General features: G+C 46.4%; 1 protein-coding gene across 3 annotated transcripts in view; it reads right to left on the reverse strand.

The window, feature by feature from the left end:
- Positions 1-10,824, reverse strand: part of KLHL15 (kelch like family member 15) — a 34,915-nt gene extending 24,091 nt beyond the window's left edge. Inside the window, exons 1-3 of one of the 3 annotated variants that reach the window (XM_066356202.1) lie at positions 10,770-10,824; positions 10,012-10,210; positions 9,781-9,836 (exon numbers count right to left, since the gene is read on the reverse strand). The gene's annotated coding sequence lies outside the window, so the exon portion shown is untranslated. Of the gene's footprint in view, positions 1-9,780; positions 9,837-10,011; positions 10,462-10,769 lie in introns of those variants that run through there. The other 2 variants (XM_066356201.1, XM_066356203.1) reach the window with 2 other exon arrangements.
- Positions 10,825-11,072: the final 248 nt, after the last annotated feature.

An 11,072-nucleotide genomic window follows, 5' to 3' on the forward strand; every position in this document is an offset into this window, starting at 1 on the left:
GGACACACAAGATGGCTGAGGCACAAGATGGGGGACACACAAGATGGGAGACACACAAGATGGCTGAGGCACAAGATGGGGGACACACAAGATGGCTGAGGCACAAGATGGGGGACACACAAGATGGCTGAGGCACAAGATGGGGGACACACAAGGTGGCTGAGGCACAAGATGGGGGACATACAAGATGGGGGACACACAAGATGGGAGACACACAAGATGGCTGAGGCACAAGATGGGGGACACACAAGATGGGAGACACACAGATGGCTGAGGCACAAGATGGGGGACACACAAGATGGCTGAGGCACAAGATGGGGGACACACAAGATGGCTGAGGCACAAGATGGGACACACACAAGATGGCTGAGGCACAAGATGGGAAACACACAAGATGGGAGACTCACAAGATGGCTGAGGCACAAGATGGGACACACACAAGATGGCTGAGGCACAAGATGGTAGACACACAAGATGGCTGAGGCACAAGATGGGACACACACAAGATGGCTGAGGCACAAGATGGGGGACACACAAGATGGGAGACTCACAAGATGGCTGAGGCACAAGATGGGGGACACACAAGATGGGAGACTCACAAGATGGCTGAGGCACAAGATGGAGGACACACAAGATGGGAGACACACAAGATGGCTGAGGCACAAGATGGGGGACACACAAGATGGGAGACACACAAGATGGCTGAGGCACAAGATGGAGGACACACAAGATGGGAGACACAAGTTGGCTGAGGCACAAGATGGGGGACACACAAGATGGCTGAGGCACAAGATGGGGGACACACAAGATGGGAGACACACAAGATGGCTGAGGCACAAGATGGGAGACACACAAGATGGCTGAGGCACAAGATGGGGGACACACAAGATGGCTGAGGCACAAGATGGGGAACACACAAGGTGGCTGAGGCACAAGATGGGGGACATACAAGATGGGGGACACACAAGATGGGAGACACACAAGATGGCTGAGGCACAAGATGGCTGAGGCACACAAGATGGCTGAGGCATAAGATGGGAGACACACAAGATGGCTGAGGCACAAGATGGGAGACACACAAGATGGCTGAGGCACAAGATGGCTGAGGCACAAGATGGGACACACACAAGGTGGCTGAGGGACAAGATGGGGGACGCACAAGATGGGATGTGCACAAGATGGCTGAGGCACAAGATGGGAGACGCACAAGATGGCTGAGGCACAAGATGGGAGACACACAAGATGGCTGAGGCACAAGATGGGGGACGCACAAGATGGCTGAGGCACAAGATGGGGGACGCACAAGATGGGATGTGCACAAGATGGCTGAGGCACAAGATGGGAGACGCACAAGATGGCTGAGGCACAAGATGGGTGACGCACAAGATGGGAGACACACAAGATGGCTGAGGCACAAGATGGGGGACATACAAGATGGGGGACACACAAGATGGCTGAGGCACAAGATGGGGGACACACAAGATGGGAGACACACAAGATGGCTGAGGCACAAGATGGGGGACACACAAGATGGCTGAGGCACAAGGTGGGAGACACACAAGATGGCTGAGGCACAAGATGGGAGACACACAAAATGGCTGAGGCACAAGATGGGACACACACAAGATGGCTGAGGCACAACATGGGTGACGCACAAAATGGGAGACAATGCACAAGATGGGAAATAGATACACAAGATGGGAGACAGATGCACAAGATGGCTGAGGCACAATATGGGAGACACACAAGATGGCAGACATCAAAATAAAGGAAGGCAGTCCTAGAATCAGCCATTTCTTTAAAGAGCCCTAGTTCCTTTTATTGGAGAATGGTATTAGAAACCAAGAACTTGGTGATACCACATTTGCTCATCATAAAAGTTGAGGGAGAGGGAGAGGGAGGGGAGAGGAGAGGAGAGGAGGGGAAGGGAAGGGTAGGGGAAGGAGAGAGTGGTTGTGTTGAGAATGCCCATTTAAAAACTTGGGTTTCTGCCCTGGCAGCACAGCTTGGTTGGTTAAAGCACCCTCCAGAAGCACAGAGGTTGCCGGTTAGATCCAGGTCAGGGCACATACAGGAACAGATCCATGCTCCTATCTCTCCCCACTCCTTGCCCTCAGCTAAAATCAATCAATAAATAAATTTAAAAGGCTTGGGTTTTTAGTTTTCTTGTGAAATTAGTAATTTTACAAGTATTTTTTGTAAAAAAAAAATTCAACTAAGAAAGAATAAAGCCAAGTTGAGAGAACAGGGAATGCACTCTACCGTCTCCATTTTTCTAGTTCCTAGGCCTAGCTCTGTTTCTGCCCTTGTTTCTGAGAGAAATCCTTACATTCTTAGAGTAAATTCTCCCTTTTTACTACATGAGGTAGGTTTTCCCTATGTATAACCAAGGTCCACACTAATAGTCCTAGAACTCTAAGTTACTGAAACTTTCTTGGTCTTATCTCTGCATCTGTAAAATAAGAGCATTCAACATGATGATCTCTAAAAATTTTTAATCAGAAAACTCTCACCTACTTTATGATTTTACAGATATATAATGCACTTATAGAGATATGTAGAGTAAACTATAGCGGTTTTTGAGTTTTGGCAATGCATTTGTTAAGTTTATCTGATCTAAATTGACTTCTAAAACAATTTTGTAATAGCTGGGACATACGCAGTAACTTTTCTACACGGAAAAGCTTGGTGCATCTGTCAAGACTAACAGCTTTAGAGCAGCAGCAGTATTTTAAACTTTTATGGAAAGCATGTGTTCAAGCAGAAAGTGATAAAATACTCAGTGATTAACTGACTAACATGATGTTAAGTCTCTAAATGGAAGTAGTGAGTTTAGAGGACAGGTCTGGAGTCAGGTCCCGGCACTTGAATTCTGGCTCCACCTCATTAGCTGTGACCTTAGGGTAAGCTACTTAGCCTCTCTGTGTTCTAATGCCCTCATCTGTGAAAAGGGAACGCTAATATTAATACAACCTACCTCACAGAAGACTGTGAGGATTAAATGAGTTAATACATGGCCCTGGCCAATTGTGCGGACATCTTGACTTCGATCCCTGGTCAGGGCACACATGAGAACACCATCTGCTTCTCTTCCCCTCTCCACCTTCTCTCTCTCTTCCCCTCTCGCAGTCAGTGGCTCAACTGGTCCGAGCATCAGCCTCAGGCACTGAGGACAGGTTGTGTGATTTGAGCATCAGCCCCAGAGGGGAGTTGCTGGGTGGATCCCGGTGGGGGCACATGCGGGAATCTGCCTATCTCCTCTCCTGTCACTTAAAATTAGTTAATATATGTAAAGATTTAGAACAGTACACTGGCCCTTATGTACACCATAACATTAGGGCTTATTTTTAGACCCCTTCACGGGGCTACTGGAACCAGCGTAGTAAACCTGACCCTTGAACAGCTTAGGGAACTCTGGAGAAACCCTTCTCCCTAGCAATAGCACTTCAAACCCCAGCCTACCTTCTCAGTAGTCTCTCAGGACCCAGGTCAACTCGAACTAAACTAGTGAAGCTACTAAGGTCCACAGGTGAAATTTTCCTTCAAGATCATACAACTCATTAGAAATAAGAGTTAAAACTAGAATCTGATTTGCAAACCAAACCAAACCAATACAAAACCCACAAAATACTATGGTTAGAGAAAAACTGTCTGAACGGGGTGGCACAGTGGATAGAACACTGACCAGAACGCTGAGGCTGCCAGTTCGAAACCCTGGACTTGCCCGGTCAAAGCACACTCGACCAGCAAGCAACAACCAAAGTGAAGCAACTGTGAATTGATACTTGAATTCATACTTCTCACTTTTGCCACTTCTCCTCTCACTGCAAAAATCAATAAATAAAATCCTTTTTTAAAAGAAAGAGAAAGAGAGAAAAAGAAAGGAGGGAAAAAAGAAAGAGTAAAACCTTTTAAATCAGCTTACTAGTACTTACCACCTCTGTGACCTGGAGAAATTTGGTTAACTTCCTGACTTCAGTTTCCATCTATATTTTAGGAATAATAACCGTCATCTTGGGAGATGATATATACAAACAACAGCGCCAATAAGGTTAATATCCAAAATATATCAAGAACTCACAAAGCTCAGCAACAATCCAATTAAAAAACGGGGAGAAGACACTTCTCCCAAGAAGACATGCAGATGGCCAACAAATATATATAAAGATGCTCATCTTCACTAGCTGTTAGAGAAATGCAAATCAAAACTACAATGAGGCTGTGGCCGGTTGGCTCAGTGGATAGAGCGTCAACCCAGCCTATGGGCGTCCAGGGGTTGATCCTGGTCAAAACACATATGAGAAGCAACTGTCTGCTTCTCTCCCCGTCCCTCTCCCCCTTCTCTCCCTCTCCCCTCTCTCCCTTCCCCTCTTGCAGCCAGTGGCTCAACTGGTTCGAGCATCAGCCTGGACACTGAGGACACCTCAGTTGATTTGACTGTGCCCAGATGGGGGTTCCTGGGTGGATACTGATCAGGGTGCATGTGGGAGTCTTTCTATTTCCCCTCCTCTCGCTAAAAACAAAATTTTAAAAAACAGCTGTTTATATACATATTCTATACCTTTAGAGTTTGAAATGGCAGCTTTTTTAAAAAAAGAACCAAATACTAAAACTAAATGACAAGGCATACTTATACTACTAGGAAAGAAATACTGAAGAGTTTGTTTTATTTCATAACATGGAACTGACTAAAGAGAAAGAAAAGGCCCTGGCCGGACAGCTTGGGTGGGCAGAGCATCAGCCTGATACTCAAAGGTCCGGCTCCATCCCCAGTCAGGGCACACACAGGACAGACCGACGTTTCTGTCTGTCTGCCTGCCTCTCTCTCCCTTCCTCTAGCTCTAAAATCAATCAATAAATTTTAAAGGAAAAAAAAGTTATTTTTAAAAAAGAAAAAGTATAACAAGGTGCTGAATTCAGAATGTTGGAGGAGCAGTGAAGGCTCCAATGATAAGGGGTTAGTGCCAGCACACGCACTCACACCGACTCCCTCCGCCCGGGAGACGATGGCTGCTGTGCACATCACAGGCGTTTCTTGCAGTTCCAGCTCTCCACTGACCAGTAAAGAGGGAAGTCTGGTGAGGAGAACACTGGACAGGAAATTAAAGGCAAAGAAATTAAATGCTTCCTTTTCAGACAGAAGGCAGATATTCTGATTTGAAGGCAAAACTCTAGACAACTAAAAAGATGTTTCTAAATTAACTAACCTCCATGTCTAGGCCATAGCAATAATTTAAGGGTTTCACAATCCCGGCCACAGCTGCTTGAAAATTCATACAAAATCTAAGTTATCCAATACAAAAGCTAGATTCTTCAATGAAAAATTTAAATTATTTCATACTACCTTCATCCCCAAACTGTTAGCCTACCCAAGTTGATGCCTAAGCAGAAAATGCTATACTTACAATACTAAAATGAAAATGCAAGGCTTTCTGCGAATAAAAATAGAACTTCCCTGGCCGGGTGGTTCAGTGTGTACAGCATCGCCCAGGTGCACTGAGGTCACGGGCGCTATCCCCACATAGAAGCAGCCCTCGATGCGGGAACAACTAGATGCTTCCCTCTCTCCCTATCCCCCCCTTCTTAATAAAAAATTAAAAAAACTTTAAAAATAATATTTCTGAATCATAAAATTTCTCAGAATTTCTACAGCATAAGTACAAATTTTACTTTTTTAATTAAAGCTATGTATTTTGGCCCCGGCCAGTTGGCTCAGTGGTAGAGTGTCAGCCTGCAGACTTCCCAGGTTCGACCCCCAGGCAGAGCACACATGAGAAGCGCCCACCCTCTGCTTCTTTCCCTCCCTCTCCCCCTCTGGAAGCCAATGGTTCCAGTGGTTCAAGCTTCTGCCTCAGGTGCCGAGGTTAGCTGTTGATTTGAGCATGGAGCATCGGCCCCAGAAGGGGCTTGCTGGGTAGATCCCCATTGGGTGTATGCAGGAGTCTATTGCCCCTCCTCTTGCTTAGAGGAAAAAAACAAGAAAAGATTTTTAAAAATTGTTTTTCCCATTGATTTGAGAGATAAAGGGTCAGAGAGGGAGGAGGAGGAAGGGGAGGGGGATAAAGGGAGGAGGAGAGTGCAGGGGAGGAGGAGGAGAGGGGGAGGAAAAAGGAGGGGAGGAGAAAGGAGGGGGAGGGGAGGAGGGGGAGGGGGGAGCACCAACTGGTTGTTCCACTCTGGTTCCATTTAGTTGTGCAATCTTTGACTGCCTGACCCAGGACTGGACTCGAACCTCAGCCTCCGGGAGACTGTGGGGACAAAGCTCTATCCACTGAACCACCACGCCAGGGCTAAAGTCAAAATTTTCAATTCAACAAATCTCAAGAGGCCAACTTCTCAATCCAAAAGGAAAAAAAAATTGAAATAGACTAACTTTATTAGTCTATTAGATGTCCTTTTCCCCTCAGATATACTACTCAAATTGAAAAACCAACGTTTAATGTGGGAGGAGAGGCTGTGGAAGTTCATTTTAAGTTAATACTGGAAATTCCTCCTTGTCCATCGAAATATTTTTATAGCACAAGACCAAATTGCAAATGACTGTTTAAGCTTTTAGGAAGGCTCTGGGTCCTCAGCCTCCTGGCTGGCACCTATTACCCAAATTACTTCACTTTCCAGGTATGTTTAGCATTTGGTTGTCCTATAATACACGAAACCTTGTAAGAAAAAGAACACTCCTGCCTCAATGCTATTTTCTCATCAGAAGATTTTAATGTAATGCTCCTCTGCTCATTCCTCACTACAAGTAGAAGTAATCCAAGGGTGATGTCATGGAAAGCAGCTTCCCTAGCCTCAAGAGATTGGATCCAGTGAGAATTCTAGGAAAAACCTCTATTGGGGAATAAAACCCCAAATCTTCTAAGTTACATCCTAACTTGAAATCATCAATACCATAATATTAACATTTTCATTCTCCACAAGAATTAAATCCTTTGGAAAGTCTCAATGTTATGATGTGGATTTCCCATAAATCTTTAAAATATGCAAAATTATTAACTAAAACTCAATGATCTTATCAGACAATGAATAAACTTTTTCTGTCTGTCCTTATTTGCTTCAATAATTTAGCTAGATTCGCTTTAAAGGTCTTATATTAAAAAGAGAAAAGCTGAAGAAATAATCTTGCCTTTTCTAGTTTCTGTGTTTCCAAGTTAGAATTTCTAATTCTGGTTTTAGTATAGGTGCTGGCGAAGCAAGCACTAAAATTTCGAATTCTGAAAAAGCCTCCCACTTTGGACCAGCATCAGCACATTTCCCCACAGCAAAGAGGAACTATGAGAGCCCCTCCAAGGATTCCTGAAACATCAAGAATAATTATCTCCTATTCCTCTCCCCCTTGTTCATCCACTCCAGATACACTGACCTCTTGAAAACCAGCCTCACGCCCACCTTGAGGCCTCTGCACTGACCGTCCCCTCTGCCTGGGACACTCCGTCGCCAGACACCTATGCCTTCCTGCAAGTCTTTCCTCCAGTGTCCTCAGTGAAGTCTTCCCCTAACCCCCTCTTTAAAATACTTCCCACATGCCCCATCAAGCAGAAAATCCCCACTCTTTCTGCTTAATGTTTCCTTAGTATATTAAATGCAGATATAGGCTCATTTTCCTTATTCAGTTGGCCTTTTCTGTGCTTTGATTTTCCCTTTTTAAATAATTTTTTGTTGTTTCATTGACTGAACATCACTTGGCATACAGTAAGTGCTTAATAAGTATTTGTTGGATGAATAAACTTAATCCTCATAACCCTCATGTTCTATAACTATCCTTAATTTTAAAATGAGAAAAATCAAAGCTCGGGGGTTAAGTTGCCCAGGGCTATAATTCTTAGTAAGCGGTCGAGTTAGGGTCTGCCTGATTTCAGAGACCTTGCGCTTAACCAACTAACCTATCCTACAATGCTTTACCAATGACTTCATTTCTTTTCAATGAAAATTCAATAAAAGGTCTCCAATTCAGAGGAGATATATGCTAATAAATTAATCCAACTCCTCATAAACTAAACATTCATTCTCCTCACACTTAACATTATTCATTCTCAAAACATTTACAACGGGAAAGGGCCACCTTGACAACGGGCCAGCTACATAATTTTCAGGGTTCAAGGCAAGATAAAAATGTGGGGCCCCTTGGTCAAAGCAGGAAGAAAGTGTCATTAAAGATACCAAGACATAAAGCTTGCTCCTTTCTTCTAAGGTCTCTCTCTACTTGTCATGTTTCTTTTTTATTTGCTGTTTAGTTTGTTGTAAGAAAAATGAAAATTCTTAGCATGAATTGTACTCTTTACCTTTATACTGTACAATGCCAGTTTTACAGATTATTAAACCAAATTCCAGGCCCATCTGAACATTCCTGAAGCCAAGCTGGCCCTGGTTCCAAGATTTTAGCCCCAGATAACCCAAATCAAGGCTAGGAAGTCAAACCTTTCAATTCCCAATAAAGCAGTGATTTCCCACAATTTTACCTTCAGTACAAGCAGCAAGTCCAATGTATAAAACCTAGCATTTTAAAGTAGGCTCTTCCTTTGGCAAATTGAATCCTGCCCGCCTTTTACTATTCTGCCTTTTTATGAAACACAAAAGCACACTCTGAAAGACAACTGGTATTGGATTATAAATTGAATAAAACAGCCGCAGAAAAAAACTCAGAAAACCATTTGTTAGCTAAAAATAATGTACTAAAAAAATGCTTCTTTCACTTTTTGGGGACCATTTTTAAAGCCAAACCAGACTACATTTTTGATACGTCAAGGAAGAATAATCCTGTACTAATCTGTTACATATATATATATATATATATATATATATATATATATATATCATAAATTCTGACAAGTTCAATTTTCAAGCCACAGATATTTACTATCCTATTATTTTCCCCAGTTAATCAGTAAGAGTGCAAACTAACATCCTTTACCACTGAAAAACTGTCTCTAAGCACCTAAATGTTATGATTTAAAAAGAATGAGATTACATAAATATTATTACATCGTCAAAAAGTTGAACATTTCTATACATCTCTGAGCATATTAAGAATTACAGAAACCCAAATGCATTTAGAAGCTCTTCAAAAACCATTTTCACATTAGTAGAGATATTCAGGCATCCTGTTCCCTAGATATGAACAACAGGCATTAAATTCAAGGTATTTATGTTAAAAGCATTTTCTGAATTACAATTTAATCAGATTAACAAAAGAGAATGTCAATCCCTAAAATATACAAGACTAAACAAATGTAAGGTGTTAAATAAATATTGCAAGAAAAAGGAAATAAGCGGCCTAGAAAAATGAAAAGCAAAGCACTACAATAACGTTGTTTGAATTAATGAATACCGTTATTTAAATAAGCAGTTAGCATTTCGTAGGAAGGCCAAGCAACGTGACTATTATATGATATCTCGTCAATTCACAGCCCTGCTTCGTTATTGCGTACTTACTGCTTAGACTCATAATATAGGAATAAAGAGGCAGCAACAGTTAGCCACTACAACATCAACCACTCTGGCAAAGGTTACTCAAAAAACTGCCTTGCCTTTTTATTTCTGCACTTTACAGCTAGAGCTTATTTTCATATATATGGCCTCATATAGCCCTCGCTATCCTGCGTGTGACTCGATTTCATAGATAAGAAGCCGAGGCTCGTAAGCGATTTTCTCCAAGTCACCCAGTCGAACCCAGACCTTCTGATTCCACGTTTTATGACTCGCATTTCGTAGTTCTATTTCAAGCATAAATACGATTTTTAAAAGGAAAAGAACAGGTTACGAAGAAAATAATCATGGTACCTGCAGCTGTGTGCTGCAAAAAATGGCTGAATTATGCTTCTTCCTTTTTTTTCTCTCTGAAAAAAATAAAATTCAAACAATTTAAGTAAACTCAAAGACAAATTAGGTCCCGGCGTCTAGCAAATGTTGGACTCGGGACCGTGCATTAAGGCTCCCGAGTCGGTGCCGAGCGCGGAGCCCGAGCCGGAGCCCGGGCTCCCGCAGGCCCGAGGGCCAGGGGCGGCTACGTACCTCGGGGGTCCGTCCGCTGCCTAGTGGACGGCAGCCTGCATCGGGAGGAGCCGGGCGGCGGCGGCGGGCGGCGGGCGGCGGGCGCCGGGACGGCACTCGGCAGGCTCCGCGGACGTCTAGCGAGGACCGCTCCCGGCCCGGGCCGGGGCGCTCCGGCGGGGCACGGGTCCGCGCGCCTGCTGCCCCCACGGAACCGGTCCTGGGAAAGAAGACAGCGCGGAGTCGCAAGTCGAGACAGTCGAGGGCGGCGTGGGGCGGCGCGGCGTCGGGGACGGGCCCGGCCTTGCCAACGCCTGGGGCGGACAGCACCCGGCAGGGCTCGGCGGGAGGACCGCTCCGGACGGCGGGCGGGGAAGGGGCTGAGGGGCCGCGGGCAGTGGACAGAAGCTCTGGCGGAGGCGGCGTCGACGACGGCGTCTCCGGGCTTCTGCCCCGAAGCGCGCCGAGCCTCGGGATCACCCACGCCGGGGGTGGAGGAAGGCGGGCAAGGGGCGGGCAAGGGGCGGGGCGTGCGGGGCCACGAGCCAGGGGCCGCTGCTGGCGGCGCGCCCCCTGCGGGCGGCGAGAGCCGCCGGGGGCCCGCCCAGGGGGGCGGGGCCGCCCCTGCGCCGGAGTCGCAACGCGGAAGCCTGCCACGCGGATAGGGAGGGCGAGGGCTGGGGAGGCGGGAGATGGACGGGAGGCCCTGCAGGGGCCCTCCGTCCCCGCTGGTGCCTCAAGGGGGCCCGCGTGCGGGCGGCGGCCCGGAGGGTGTTTACCTTCCCCCTGGTCGAGCGCCAATGCCGCCATCTTTCAGCCAGCGCGCGTCACTTCCGGCGCCGCGGGAGCGGGAGCGGGTGTGGGAGCCCAGTGGGGGCAGGGCTGTCCCACGCCCGCGGGGCCCCACGTACCCGCTGTGGCCGCGCCAGCGGGCCTGGCTGAGGGGGTCGGGCGGCCCTGCGCTGTGGCCGCGGGCCCTGCCCCACACGGCTTTCCTCGCCGTCGGGGCTGGGAACACTTGGCCGTGGAAGTCGCCGCGCAGCGGTCCCTCTTCGTCTGCCCGAGCGGTGGGCTCGAGCCGC

The sequence above is a fragment of the Saccopteryx leptura genome, chromosome X, assembly GCF_036850995.1.
Source record: "Saccopteryx leptura isolate mSacLep1 chromosome X, mSacLep1_pri_phased_curated, whole genome shotgun sequence".
In the NCBI taxonomy this organism is placed as follows: Eukaryota; Metazoa; Chordata; class Mammalia; order Chiroptera; family Emballonuridae; genus Saccopteryx; species Saccopteryx leptura.